The sequence below is a fragment of the Peromyscus maniculatus genome, chromosome 21 (assembly GCF_049852395.1).
Source record: "Peromyscus maniculatus bairdii isolate BWxNUB_F1_BW_parent chromosome 21, HU_Pman_BW_mat_3.1, whole genome shotgun sequence".
In the NCBI taxonomy this organism is placed as follows: Eukaryota; Metazoa; Chordata; class Mammalia; order Rodentia; family Cricetidae; genus Peromyscus; species Peromyscus maniculatus.
The window spans coordinates 30,051,481-30,067,024 of record NC_134872.1 but is presented as its reverse complement, the minus strand read 5'-3'; the positions used below and the strand labels follow the sequence as shown (position 1 = coordinate 30,067,024).

The window sequence follows — 15,544 nt, the reverse complement described above, 5'->3', positions numbered from 1 at the left end:
AGCTTCCTTCAGATTTGGCTTTAAACTGTGGTCTTATTCTCAATCAGTGTAATTAATAGTGGTTCTACCAAGTAGCCATGTTTCCCTTCTTCCTGAAGTTGTTTATCAAGGCTGTCCCTACAGATACTCCTTTCTAGGATGACCACTTAAGGCCAAGCATGATTATCTGTAACCTTGTAGGAATCTCATTTTATAGGCAAGGCATTCTGTCAGCCTGTCTACCTGTTGCCATGCTCCCTGCCATGGTGGTAATGGACTCACCCCCAGAACTATAAGCCCTAAATTAAATGCTTTCTTTTATAAATTGCCTTGGTCATGGTGTCTTTTCACAGCAGTAGAAAAGTAAGACAGAGGCCTACATAAAAGCATCTGGCAGGACTATTTGAGTGTGAGATTCAATATTATTAATGTGGAAGTATTTTTGTTGTTGGTTTGTTAGTTTGTTTTATGTATGTGAGTGTTCTGTTGACTTTATGCCATTAGAGGGCATCAGATCCCACTATAGATGGTTGTGAGCCACCATGTGGTTGCTGGGAATTAAACTCAGGACCTCTGGAAGAGCAGCCAGTGCTCTTAACTGCTGAGCCTTCTCTCCAGTCCTTGTTTGTTTTGAGACAGGGTTTCTCTATTATGCAGTTCTAGCTGCCCTGGAGCTCACTGTGTAGATCAGACTGGCCTCTAACTCAAGAGATCTGCCTTTTCCTGCCTCCTGAGTGCTTCAATTAAAGGCGTACACCAGGACCAGCTCTGGCAGAAGTATTTGATCCAGGAAAAATGTTGAGGTCATCAGAAAGAATGTGCCCAAAGAGGGAGGCAGGGACGAAAGTTGAAGATCTGGGCAGTAGTCATATGTAAAGGCAAACAAGTAAGAGGAGATACAACATATATGATGGTCTGGAAGCTAAGAGATTGGGGATTTCTAGGAAAGCCTCATTTTAAAATGTCAAAGGAGGCTAGGCAGAATGGCCCATGCCTTTAATCCAAGTATTTGGGAGGCAGAAGCAGAAGGATTTCTATAAAGTTTGAGGCCAGCCTGCTGTACGTGCTGAGTTCCAAGCCAATCAGAGCTAGGTAGTAAGACCCTCTCTCAAAACAGTTACATGTAGTTGAGCATGGTGGTAGTAGATGGGAGGCTGGAGGAAGATCCCAAGTTGGAGGCCAGCCTGGATTATTTAGCAATAACCTGTCTCAAGACCATACTTGAAAAGAGAAAGAAATGAGAGGGAAGGAGGAGGGGAACAGAAGAAGAAGAAAAAGAGTAAGAAGGAAGGCAGACAGACCAGCTGGCCCAGAGAAAGTCAAGTGTAAGATGAAGCCAAACACTGTTAAGTGTGGCCTTAATTGCTTTTGTTTTTACTTTTTAAAACAAGGTCACTGTGTAGTTCAGACTGCAAGCCTCCTGCCTCATTCTTCTCAGTCCTGGGATTACAAGAATATGCTAGCATGCCTAGGTAGATGTGATTTTTAAGTTAAGATTGTGTCCTTAATGAGAGATGTTTCTAGATTGCAGTGGGTTGAAAAGCAAATAGGAAGTAGGCCTACTCTTAGAAAAAAGTATGTAAAGAGTAGAGAGGGGCATGATAATGACTAACGAGTATATAAAATGAATCCCTATAGATTCATTTTAAGGGAGAAGACACTAAAGTCTGTTTACAAAATTCTTGGTGGGCAAATGGTTCAGAAAAGGAGAAAGGCTGATTGGTCCCAAATATCTGGATTGGCCTCAATGGGCTGGCAGTAAGACTGGCACATGGGTAGGGTTGATGGGTGGTGGAAGAAAACCTTCCAGAAGATCTCATAAGGCAAAAAAGAAATTATGAGCCGAGGAGATGGCTTAGTGGTTTAGAGCACTGTTCTTGCAGAGGATCTAGGTTTGATTGCTAGCATTCATGTGGTGGCTTACAGACACCTGTAACTCCATTCCTAGAGACTTCAATACCTTCTTCTGACCTCTGCAGGCCCCAGGCACACACGTGGTACACATATATACATGCATACATACAATGCAAACAAAACATTCATGCACATAAATTTAAAAGAAAAGTGTGTGTGTGTGTGTGTGTGTGTGTGTGTGTGTGTGTGTGTGTGTGTGTTGGTGTGCACATGCCATGGTTTTGTGTGGCTGTCAGAAGATAACTCTCAGGAATTAGTTCTCACCTTCCACCTTCTTCACCAAGTAAGAAAGAAGGTACCGTCGTCTGCTGTGAGAAATGGATGACATTGATGATGAGAAGATCCTCAAGGATGGTGAAGTAGTCCTGAGAGGGAATGTGCTTGGCTTCCACATGAAGACTACCAGCACCTGCTCAAGAGTAGAGAAGTGAAGAACAAAGCCAGTCTTTTCAGCATGCTCAGGTGTGGAGCACTATCCAGCTGTAAGAATCAACTGCTTAGAAGTAGGCCCCAGCCTAAATGATAAACGAAGTGGAAGGCCCAAAGGAAGTAAGGTCTTCCCATTGTAAGAGCAAGTAGTAGAAATAAGACAAGAAATGGGGATGTAGGAGGCAGACATTTCACAGCTTTTGTTGATTTGTTGATAGAAGGTTTTTCCCGGATGTTTAAATCTCTAAAGATTATGATAATGATGGAGAAGATAATAGCACCTGTGATGAGATATGTAGAGGCCGAGGAGGTCTCTTCATGGCATTCAACTGTGTCTGATGGAAACTGGGGTGCTGGTGGTGGCAGCAGTGGCGGGGTGGGAGGGTGCTGTACTTCATACACCATGAAAATAAAGCCTATTCATGTGTCTCCCTAGGAATACTGACAAAGCCCAGAGCTCTGCAACTTACTCTGCCTACGCTTGCCTGATGTGAGTTCTACCACTCCAAGCACTGAGCTCTTTCCCATAGGAGGGACGGCCCTCCTCATGTCTTTCAGTTCTACTTTTTGCTTCTGGCCAGCCCTAAAGACTGCTGGCACCCAGTGTCTAGAGTGGGAGTGATAAAGCAATGAGTTGCTTTCTTATTCTTTTAAGGTTAACCTCAGGTCTTAGAACCCAGAAGCACCATTGTAAAAATGACTCCTTTACAATAAAGGCTAAAGAACTTTCTTCCTGTAGTTCCAGTGTGTCAGAACTTTAATGGAAGAAGAAGGTAGGCTGTATTTCTCCTGTTCTTCCTCAGCTTCAACAGAAGACCCCCTTATTCTTTAGTGGAAAACATCAAATAGTCTCAAGAGATGACTCCATCGGGCTTATGAGTCCTGAACACGCTAGGCTGCTTCTCCTCTTGTGTTTTGTCTGGGGTATCTGCAGTAGAAAAAAACATTTTGCATTGTTGAGCAAGCCAGTGCCCAGCAACCCAGCCTCTAAGCTGGAGGTGGGCTGATGAAGTTGTCATGAACATTCAGCTCCTTCTGTGCTGCTTAGTTATTGGCCACTTTTTTGAAATGATTGCCTTCACATTACAAATGCTTTTAGTAAGTTTGTGGGTAAATATTAACTTCATAAGAATGTAAGACAGCTCAGCAGGATATGAGTTAAGACATTTAGGGTGTTGTCTTATTGCTTCAGCACTGTGGAGTTTTTGAGTAACACACTGTGTTACATGATTTGACTGAATACAGGCCAAAAAAAGCCTCAACTTGGTTTCATTGGCTTAAAGATAGTTCAAAGCAATAGACACAGAGTTCAGACGAGGAAGTACTATACAGTAAAGGAAGTAAGAGCCTTTAAAGATAATTCGCTCTCCTATGCCAGTGGCCGCCCAAGTCCTGATAAATGAGTTGAAATAAGTAGAAATATAGACTAGAGATCCTCTATTCTAAACTAGGAGAGAGTGTGGAGACCCTGCACGTGGAAACCTCCACGGCTCTGCTGACTTGCGAGGTGGCTTGTGTGGGTAAAGAGACTGGAGTAAAGGCGTCAAGACTGGACAGAAGAAAAGGACCTGACCCCACGAACTAGCGCCATACAGGGTATTGTTGTATTTCTGCAATTGTTTTATGCCTCACCTATCTTTCTCGGTTATTTAAAGACAAACATGAAGATACTGTTTAAATTCTCAAGGACCTTTTGTCCTTGCTGCGGTAGGAAAGATGCAGAATTGTTCTTTTTCATTAATCTGTAAAACTGTTTAAAAGAGAAAAGGCCAGTCTTTGGGGTTTGGTTTGGTTTGTTTTTTTTGTTTTTGAGACAGGATCTTGAGTAAGTTGTAATCTTTAACTGTGCTAATTAAAATCTTCTCCCTTTGGCAGAGGGCAATGGTTTTGATTCTTCTTATAGATATATGTTTAATTATTGAGTGCATATGAAAGCAACTTTATGTTCCTGTGGTTTCAAAGTGAAGGGCTGTGTGAAGGGCAGCTGTGCTGGGTTTAGCACTTTAGGGCCTGTGGAGGATTACACTAGGAAAGACTTGAGACATGCTTTTTTGGTGTTGTATTCTATTAATTTTTGTTTTGTTTTGTTTTGATTTTCCAAACAGGGTTTCTCTGTGTAACCCTGGCTATCCTGAAACTCACTCTGTAAACCAGGTTAGCTCAAAATCAGAGATCACCTGCCTCTGCCTCCTGAGTGCTGGAATTAAAGGCTTGTGCAACCACGCCCAGCATGTTATATTAATTTTTTAGCCATAAATTATATGCAGTCTTTGGAAAGAGAAGTGTACCATTTTATATTTAGTGATAGTTTAATCCTTGCTGTGGTAGGAAAAATGCAGCCACAACTAGTCAAAGAATTATTTTTTATTCATTGACCTGTAAAACTGATTAAAAGAAAAAAAGTAGACCATTCTTTTGTTTTGTTTTGCTCCGCTTTTTTTTTTTTTTTTTTTTTTTTTTTTTTCTAGACAGGGTTTCTCTGTGTAGCTTTGCGCCTTTCCTGGAACTCACTTGGTAGCCCAGGCTGGCCTCGAACTCACAAAGATCCGCCTGCCTCTGCCTCCCTAGTGCTGGGATTAAAGGCGTGCACCACCACCGCCCAGCTTGCTCTGCTTTTTTATTTTTAAGACAGAGTCTCTTTGTGTAGCAATAGCTGTCCTGGAACTGGCTATGTAGACCAGGCTAGCCTTGAACTCATAGACATCTGCCTGACTCTGCCTCCCAAGTGCTGGGATTAAAGGCATGTACCACCATGCCCAGCCCATTCATTATTCTCTGCCACTGAGCTATAGCTCCTGAACATGACCACTTTTAAATTTGGGAATTAGCAGTAAGCTATTGGTAATGGTCTTGAGAAAATGGTCAACAGCCAGATTTTTTCCCCCTTTGAGACAAGGCTTTATGTAGCCCAGGCTTGCCTCAGACTTGTGATGTAGCTGAGGATGACCTTGAACTTCTGGTCTTCCTGCCTTTACCTCCCAAGTGCTATGATTACAGGTATGTGCCACCCAACCTGTCATGTGGTGCTAGGTATTGAACCCAGGGCTTCATGTATGCTAGGAAAGCACCTCTATCCCAGCAACCAGAATCTGCAAGTTATTTTTAATTACTCACTAATACATGGACCCATGCACATACATATAGTTGAAAGGGATGTGGTAGACAGTGGTGTGGATAAATAAGACAGCTATGGTAGTGAGGATAGATTTGCTTAGGAAGTATACCCTGGTCTCCCTTTGAGTGAATTCTTTGGAAATGATTTGGGTGGAGAAGGAACGAGGATTGGAATTCAGTCCCACAACATGATCCCAAGATCACTAAGTTAGCTACAGAAACATACCCACAGAAATCAAAGTATATATATATATATATATATACACATCAAGAACACGCTGTTGCTGAGTGCTATTTTCCCTGTGATTTTAGGCTTCATCAACCTGCATGGGGTTGGGGGCGAGATTTCCTTTGACCATATTATAAATGAAGTGTTTGATCTCCAAGTGAAGAAACGTGTCAGGCTAACAAGAGACCAGACCAGAATTCTGGTCCAGGCAGCCTCTCATTCCCCTTGCTGCAGGGAAGAAGTGAAAATATTGGAGGATTTCTTCCCTGAGTTTGAATGTGGTCACCTTGAGTTTTCAGCACCTCTTCCAAGTCCTCAGGGTGCTTTCTGGGCTTCATGTCTCTGTTCACTAAATGGGGCTTGTTATATATCTAGAATGATACAATCCAGTAGAAATGTAATGTAAGCCCTGTATGCACTTTAAGATTTTCTAGTAGTAGTGTTCAAAATGCAAAAAAGAGGGCAGGTGAAGTTAATTTTCATAGTATACCTATTTAGCTCAATATGTCAAACTGTTACTATGTCAAGCTGTATAGATGGGTATGTAGCCAATAGTAAATATTCCAAATTATTCAGATGGTCTATTATATTTCTTACACTATAGCACATTTCAATTCAGATTAGCCACATTTTAAGTTGAAACACAAATTAGAAAACATAACTCCAAGAAAAAGACAATCATCCTCTAAGTTAATCAGAAGCAGAGGTCTTGTCTTAAAGCCAGTGTGGCCAGGAGAGCAGCTTTGTCTAACTAGGAAAGCTCTGGAGGAAAGGTGCCCTGCCGAGAAGGCTGGGCTGCTCTGTAGAGGAAAGCATTGGACCATATCCAATAGACAATAGGCCTTCCGCCTGGGACTATTTATAGAGAGCCCAGTCTGAACCCCTTTATCACCCCCCAGTAACAACCCCAGGAAAACCGCAGTGTTGCCTGTGAGATACTGAACTATATCTGAGGGAGCAGAGGGTGTGTTGGCAGGTCTGCTCACGGTCAAGAATGGAGACCACAGCCTTTGATGTGTGGGGCCCTGCTTTTCTCCTAGTACTGTTGTCAGATGGAAACGGTAATGTCTGCCTGAGAAAAGAAATGTGAACTGTAAATGGAAATTTCTAGACCTCCACTCTACCTGGGGCAATGTAAATGATAGTTGTAGGCTATCTTCATCCAAAGATCATCTTGTATTTATAAGTTCTTGAGTCAGTCCAGCCATGGTTTTTACTTTAAAAAAGTTGGGACTTCCCTTCCATCTTGTTTCCTTGCGTCTGTGTCCACTGTCCTCTCCTTTATCTTTTTGCTTGCTGGTTGGGGTTTGGTGTTAGTTTTTTAGTTGTTTTGTAGTGTTGGCATAAAAAAAGAACATCATCCCAAAAAAAACAGCTCTCACCTTAAAGGAAACAAGATCATTTTTTCTGGAGTCATTTTGAGTGACCATAGTCTAGGAAAACAGTTTTAGGTTACCCTAGTTTCATAGTTTTACAGAAAAAGAAAATCATAAATCTAGGCAAGTCTTAAGTACATTAGTGTGGTTACAGATGGGAGTTTTTCTATAGGCTTAAGATGCTGATGGCATTCTTAGCCTTTGGATTGGTGGAAGTCTGCTAAGTTAGTTAATGGATTCCAAAAGATTTTCATCGGCAGTCACAGGATGTTAGATCTGACACGGAGGCGGACAAGGAATGGCTGTTTGAGGGGAGAAAGCTAGGCCCAGACAAGGTAGGTAGCCTCTGGACCTGCAACATTCCAACCTCTCCACAGTCCCGTAGTTCTAGTCAGACAGTCTCTGTAGACAGCTTCTTTCCAGGAGTTCTTGTGTAGGGACCTGTTGGCCCACGATACCCCAAGACCAAGTTCTCAGCACAAAGGAGATTTATGTGCCCCAGAGGAACGAAGGGTAGGGAATAAGAGACAAAGACAGGAGACAGAGGACGAGGAAGAAGGGGGAGAGAACAAGGGAGAGGCCCAGAAGGACAAAGGACTACCTCTGGATAGAGAGGAGACAGGCATGGCCTAAAGGCAAACAGTGGTTTATAAAGGTAAAAGGAGAAACCCCCTGTTAGGATGAGTTGTTTAATTTTAATTGGGCATGTTAATTAGGTGAGCCAAAGGGGGCTTTTGATTGCTGGACTTCAATACTTTTTTTTTTCTCGGTTTTTTTGAGACATGGTTTCTCTGTATAGCCCTGGCTGTCCTAGAACTTACTCTGTAGACCAGGCTGGCCTTGAACCCAGAGATCACCTGCCTCTGCCTCCTGAGCGCTGATATTAAGTTCTAGGTAAACCTGAGCTTCATAGCAAAGATTGGGAGTAGGGGTTCATGTACCTTATAAGAAGCTCCTAGTGGTTATATAAACAGTGAACAGTTGCCGAGGGAGCAAAGACTGGTGAAGCCTCCAGGAATCCAGCGTTAGTCGTCACTTGCCACCTCCACGCCTCCAAGGGGCTCCAGTAAACTCATTGGCGAGCCATTTTCTTTGCTCTGTTCTTAGTGACTGTTTGGAGTGAATTACATAATATTTACCATTTGAAAGTTTCTTTTTGGTGGTGGTGGGGGCTTTTTGAGACAGGGTTTCTCTGTGTAGCTTTGCACCTTTCCTAGAACTCACTCTGTAGCCTAGGCTGGCCTTGAACTCACAGAGATCCACCTGCCTCTGCCTCCAGAGTGCTGGGATTAAAGGTGTGCGCCACTACTGCCCGGCTGAATGTTTCTTTTAACTTAATTTAACTTGCATGACATGTGCTTGGTGTCCATGAAGGCCAGAAGAGGGTGTTGAATCCCCTGAAGCTGGAGTGACAGACAGTTGTGAGCTCTCACATGGCTGTTGAAAATTGGAAATCAAACCTGGGACCTCTGGAACAATAGCCAGTACTCTTACTGCTGAGCCATCTCTCCCACACCCATTTGAATGATTTTTAAGTGTAATATTAAGTAAATTCACATTGTTGTACAGCTGTCATCACCATGCACCCTCAGAGTGCTTCAGCTTCCCAGACTCAGACTCTGCTTGGGGCTGTGAAACTCTTGGGAGCTGTTGAATAGAGATCCCCAAATCCCTCCATGGCACACCCCTGTCCCTGGCACCTACCTTCTATCTTTATGTATTTGGTTACAGTGGATACCTCCAGAGTAGAAACATACAGTATTAGTCCCCTTGTAACCTGTTTTTTCACTTGGTGTAATGTCTTCAAGGTCCATCCATAAATCACATGTTAGAACTTCCTCCCTTACAAGGCTGAGTCATATTCCATTATTTGTATGTATCATATTTTGCTTATTCATTCTTATGTTAATGGAACCTTTTAGATTTTTTTTTTTTTTCTTTTCTAAGACAGGTCTTACCATAAACTGTAACCTAGGCTGGCCTCAAACTCAAGAATCTTTCTGCTTCAGCATTCTGAATGTAAGATTACAGGTGTCTGACTTTTAGCTACTGAAATTTTTCTCACCTTAGTGAATTCACATTATTCTTTAAGCAGATTTTAATTTCAGCTATTGTGAATGATGCTAGAAAGTGGTAGGCACCTATCTCTTAAGTTCCATTTAACTCTGAGTATTATCCAGGAGAATCACTGAAAACAGTGGTGGGTTTCTTGTTTTGTTTCATAGCAGGTGTCATGGTGGGTAGGATTAATAATCTCATTATAGTTTTATTTCTCTAAGATTAGTGATACTGAATATCTGTCTCTGTACCCATTTCTTATCCTGTGAAGAAGTGTCTTAGATCCTTTGCCCCCCTCTCCCTTTTTGCCCATCTGGTTGTTGTAGAACATATCTGTGTTCTAGGTCGCAAGCCCTTCTCATGTATATGACCTTCAGATATGTCTTCCAAGCCCGTCAGGTAATGTTGGTGCTGGGAATTGAGCCAGAGCCCTCTGGAAGAGCAGCCAGTGCTCTCAACTCTTAAGCCATCTTTCTCGCCCTTTAAAAAAAATTGTTTTAATTAAATGTATTGATAACTGGTGTGTGTGTGTGTGTGTGTGTGTGTGTGTGTGTGTGTGTGTGTGTGTGTGTGTACATATATATTTATAAGGTGCCTTGTGATACCTTGCAATTTATATGTACATTTTGTACTGTTCACATCAGGTAAACACATCTATCTCTGTTGTGTGAATTGTAAATAGCCTTTTAATTAAAAAAAAAAAAAAAACCCAGAGCCAGATATTGGAGTAAATGCTGAGAGATTAGAGAAACAAAGGAACAAGCCACTAGAGAAACTTCTCACCTCACCAACTCCACAAATCCTCTGACTGAAAGCCTCTGAGTCCTCAGCTGAAAGGACAGTTCTAGTTCCTGTATCCTCACACCTAATATACCTTTCTCCTCCCAGCCATAATCTTTTTGGGATTAAAGGGATGTGTGCTTCCCAGATACTGGTAGCAAAGGCATGAGATCTCAAGTACTAGGATTAAAGGTGTGTGATTCCACTGCCTGATTCTCTTTCTCACCTAGACTGAGTCAATCTCATGTAGTCCAGGGTGGCTTTGAACTTACAGAGATCCAGACAGATCTCTGCCTCCTGAGTGCTAGGATTAAAGGTGTGTGCCACCACTACCTAGCATCTATGTTTAATCTAGTAGCTGGCTCTGACCTCTGATCTTCAGGCAAGCTTTATTTGATACACAATATCTCCTCATGTCTCCTCAGTCTCCTTATGATTTCTTTGGTTTTGCTAGTTTTTTTTTAATTAGCACACAAAGTAATGGGTTTTATTGCGGCATCTTTATTCATGCTTTGTTTTGTTGATCCTTGTTTCCCTTCCCTTCTGCTCTTCCCTCTTGCTTTTTAACTTGCCCCAGGAACCTCATATCTGCTTGGATGTCACATGTTGTCCTGTTTTCTCCTTTTCCTCCTGCCTCCCCCCCACCCTCTTATATTGAAGTCACTCAGTGGTGGTGTTCTGAGACAAGGTCTAGTAGTATTTATCATAGTATGCACTCATGCTCCATGTACATGTGTTTCAGAATTGGGATCTCCTCCTGATGGGCTGTTCACCTAAACAGTATAAAGTGACTTTCTTTATCTCAACACACTAGTTTTGAATCAAATTGGTTTTATAAGATATTAAAAATATCAAGGTTTTTCTAATGGAGTGGGCCTTAAATCCAGTCTAAAAGTAGTTGGTTACTTCCATGACATTTGTTTCACTATTTATACAAGTATATCTTGCAGGCAGATCACTATTGTGTGACACAGGGTTTATAAACAAATTGATAATTACCTTCCTTCTCTGGTAACATGCAGAGAACCTTCCAGAACCATAAACATTAGTAAGTAGTTGTGAAGATAGGCACTTCTCTTATGTTCGATGACTTAAAAAAGTGTTGTCTTCAGCAATAGGGCCTTACCATCAGGTTATGGAGAGTAGCCAATGGCCTTGACAATAACCTGGGTTGTATAGGGGTTTCCATGGAGCCCCTTAATCATTCAACAAGATGTAACTCATTCCTGTCACTGGAAGTTTTTCTTGGTGGCAGAAGAGATCAAGTTGGGTCATTGTCTCCTCTATTATTTGGTGACCCCATTTAGATTTCTTTCATATATGTAGCTATTTTAGGACGCTTCTACAGTAGTTGGTTTCCATATGGTTTGTCTTTCTTTTCTTAAAAAGATGTATTTATGGAGGCTGGAGAGATGGCTTAGTGGTTAAGAGCATGGGCTGCTCTTCCAGGGGTCCTGAGTTCAATTCCCAACACCCAAAGAGTGGCTCATGCCTACCTGTAACTCCAGTCCCTGGGCTTTTGATGGTCTTACACAGGCATACATGCAGATAAAACACCAATGAACATAAAATATAAATAAATTATAAAAAAATTAAAGATTTGTTTGTTTGTTTGTTTATTATGTATGTGGTGTTCTGTCTGCATGTCTGCCTTCAGGCCAGAAGGCGGCACCAGATCTCATTATATATAGTTGTGAGCTGACATGTGGTTTCTGGGAATTGAACTCAGGACCTCTGGAAGAACAGCCAGTGCTCTTAACCTCTGAGCTATCTCACCAGCCCTCTATATGGTTTTTCAAATGGCCTTTAGTGTTAGTTATTCCTCCCCATATGTGGTTAGTTTTGCAGAAAGTTCCACGAGGTGCTGAGAAGAAAGCATATTCTTTAGTGTTTGGATGACCTGTTCTGTAGATGTCTACTAGGTCTTTTTGATTTAACTCCATGTTTAGATTACTGTGTAAGGGTTAATGTGTGATTTTAGATGTAGGAATGTTTCTTTTATCAACTTGGGCACTCTTGTATTTGGTGCATAAGTGTTTTAAATTGTAGTAATATGTTGGAGGATTTTTCTTTTAATGAGCATATATTGTCCTTCCCTATCTCTTTTAATTAGTTTTTGTTTAAAGTCTATTTTGTCAGATATAAAAATAGCTACACTTGCTTGCTTCTTAGGTATATTTTCTTGGAACACCATTTTCCATACTTTTACCCAAAAGAGTTAATCTTTCCTTGTTGACGAGGTATGTTTCTTAGAAGTAACAGAAAGATGGATTCTGACCCAGTCTGTTAGTCTGTGTCTTTTTATTGGGGGATTTTATTGTCAATGAGCAGTGTTTATTGCTTCCTGATATTATGTTGTCATGACGTGGACTCTTTACCCCTCTTTTGATTTACTGTTCCGAGTTATTTTTTCCTCCTGTCTTCTAGAGTGTAGTTAACCTCTTCAGACGAAGTTTCCCCTCTAGTGTTTTCTGTAGAGCAGGATTTGTAGATAGAAATTGCTTATATTTTGTATTATCATGGAATTTTTTTTTATTCTCTGTCAATTGTGATTAATGGATTTTCTGGTCATAGTAGTATCGACTGGCATCTGTGATCTCTCAGAATTTGTATAACATCCCTCCAAGCCTTCTGTCCCAGAGGTTAAGAGCACGTATTGCTCTTGCAAAAGACCTGTGTTCAGTTCCCAGGACCAACATGGTGACTCACAACTGTCTATAACTACAGCAGAGAATCTAATGCCTTCTTTTGGCCTCTGCAGGCAACAGTCATATATGTGGTACACATGTGTACATTTAGGCAAACACTAATCCACACACAAAAAGAAAGTATTTTCTAAAAAAGAAAAAGGCACTTGAGATTTGGGGACAGACACTTCATTAATTTTCCCGTTGGCCAAATTTCTTAGTTTACCCTTTTCTTTATCTTATCTCAGCCTGCTTTAAGAATCAAAAGACAAAAAAAAAAAAAAGAATCAAAAGACATATAGAACTTCACAGAAAAATCTAAAAAAAGAACATACATAGAAAGTTTTCCTCATAACATAGGAGAGTGCATATACACCCGTTACAAGGATGGAGGCCAGAGTTTAACATCTGGTATTCCTCTCTGTAGCTCCATACCTTATTTTTTGAGACAGGGTCTTTCATTGAATCTGGAGTTTGCTGTTTCAAGTAGGCTACATGGCCAGCAAGTCCCCAGCATCCATCTGTTCCATACCTAACTCTCCCCCAGGGCTACAATTAACCATTATGTGCCATAACAACCAACTTTCCAGCTTTCCAATAGCTACTAGGGATCCATGCTCAGATCCTTTTGTTTGTTTTGTGGGTATTTTTGTTTTTTGGTTTTTTTGTTTGTTTGTTTGTTTGTTTGGGTTTTTTTAAGACAGGGTTTCTCTGTGTAGGTTTGGTGCCTTTCCTGGAACTCACTCTGTAGACCAGGCTGGCCTTGAACTCACAGAGATCTGCCTGCCTCTGCCTCCTGAGTGCTGTCACCACCACCACCACCACTAGGCTCCATACTCAGATCTTAATGCTTGAATAGCAAGCACTTTCCCATTGAGCCATCTTCCTAGTCCCATGATGACTGCATTTTTTATTTTATGTATTACATTTATTTGTGTTTGGGGGAGGGACACACAAGTGGTCCAGCATTAGTGTAGAGGACCAAACCGGTTTGCAGTTCTCTCCTTTCACCACATGCATTCTGACATGAAACAGCGGTCACTGGGGCTGGAAGCATGCACCTTTTGCACACTGAGCTGTCTCACCGGTCTCGCATGTTATTTCTTGATAATTGAAAAAGAAGCAGATTCACAAACAGGCACTAGAGGGTGCTGTTTTGTAGCATTGACCAGGTTTGCCTGCCCACAAAAAAAATAATTTGTTTGTACACTTTTTGGGGTTTTTTCTGCCCATAATGGAAATAAATACTGTTCTTTTAATCCTCACCTATAAATTCTGAAGATTGCAAATTAACTTCTAAGTAGTTCCTTAGGTATTCTTACTTACCAATTTTTTTATCATTATCATATCTACTAATTGGCATATGCTCTATTAAAGTCAGTATATTGGGAATCTTAGGAAGTTTGAACTTTTTTTTTTTTTTTGTAAATGCAGAGTCTAGCCAAGTGTGGTGACCTTTATTCCACCGCTCAGGAGGCAGAGGCAGAGGCAGGTGAGGATCCAGACCAGCCAAAGCTGCGGAGTGAGGCCTTGTTTCAAAATAAATACAACAGGGTTTCACTGCATAGGCCCAGACTAGTCTCAGATTTCTGATTCTTGGCCTCCTGACTCCTGGGTTTACATATGAACACTACCACACCCTGCTAAAAGTATTTTAGACCAAAAAACTTGAGCAGTTTTGTTGCTGCTTTGAAGCACAGTCTCACAAGGTTGCCTGGCTGGTCTCCTCAGTAGGTTCGCCACTGGACTCCACCTCTTCCCTCTGCAGCAGCCCTGAAAGGTACACCATGTATACAGATGGCGCTGCAGAGTTGAGTAGCTGCCGCCAGGCTCCTCCAGCTAGTCAGTCTGCAGTATAACAACAGTTCATGCTAAACTAAGATCCTTTCTTCCCTGAACATTTGGTTGTAAAGGAACTTTTTTTCTGCTAAGTGGATGTGATTTGAAAGACTTGAAAAGCTTTCTACTAAAAAATAGCTTTTACCATGGTTCAGTTTCTGTGTCACAGTATTACTACTAAGTGAAGATGTTTTGTGGGGAATTTGTAGTTTTACGAATTAATAATGGCCGGGCATGGTGGTCCATGCCTTTAGTCCCAGAGGCAGAGGCAGATGGATCTCTGTGAGTTCGAGGCCAGCCTGGTCTACAGAGTGAGATCCAGGACAGGCTCCAAAGATACACAGAGAAACTCTGTCGCTAGAGTTTTCTGCCTTGCCCACAGTCAGGACAAATCTTTGTCACCCGCCAGTCTCACAGCCGCTCAGACCCAACCAAGTAAACACAGAGACTTATATTGCTTACAAACTGTATGGCCGTGGCAGGCTTCTTGCTAACTGTGCTTATAGCTTGAATTAGTCCATTTCCATACATCTATACCTTGCCACGTGGCTGGTGGCTTACCGGCATCTTCACATGCTGCTGGTCATGGCGGCGGCTGCAGCCAGTCCTTCTGCCTTCCTGTCCTTTTATTTCTCCTCTCTGTTAGTCCCGCCTATCCTTCCTGCCTAGCCACAGCCGATCAGGTTTTATTTATTGATCAATCAGAACAACTTGACATACAGACCATCCCCCAGCACAGCCAAGTGCAGACCATCTCAGACACCTGCACTCAGGCCCATGGTCCTAATCATCCTCTATGCGGACCTGCTGGGTAACGCCACAAAGAACCCAAGAAGGGCTCCCACAGGACATACAGAACATCCCACAGCAAAACCCTGTCTCGAAAAACAAAAAAAAAAAAAAAAAAAAAAAAAATTAATACTTTTTGTGGGGCAGTGGTAGTACATGCCTTTAATCCCAGCACTTGAGAGGCAGAGGCAAGTGGATCTCTGTGAGTTTGAGGCCAGTCTAGTCTACAGAGTGAGTTCCAAGACAGCCAGGGCTACACAGAGATACTCTAAAACAACTCCACTTTTTATTTTAAATTGTTTTATGATTTTTTTTCTTCTTGCTTGCCACAGTTTTAATAGAATGGAACT

The 15,544-nt window shown here is 41.8% G+C and overlaps 1 protein-coding gene across 3 annotated transcripts in view; it reads left to right on the top strand.

The window, feature by feature from the left end:
• Lims1 (LIM zinc finger domain containing 1) overlaps positions 1-15,544 on the top strand; it is a 107,330-nt gene that overhangs the window by 22,617 nt on the left and 69,169 nt on the right. The window contains exon 1 of one of the 3 annotated variants that reach the window (XM_076557239.1): positions 3,772-3,918. The exons of the other annotated variants lie outside the window; for them this stretch is intronic. The gene's annotated coding sequence lies outside the window, so the exon portion shown is untranslated. Of the gene's footprint in view, positions 1-3,771; positions 3,919-15,544 lie in introns of those variants that run through there. 3 annotated transcript variants of the gene reach the window in all.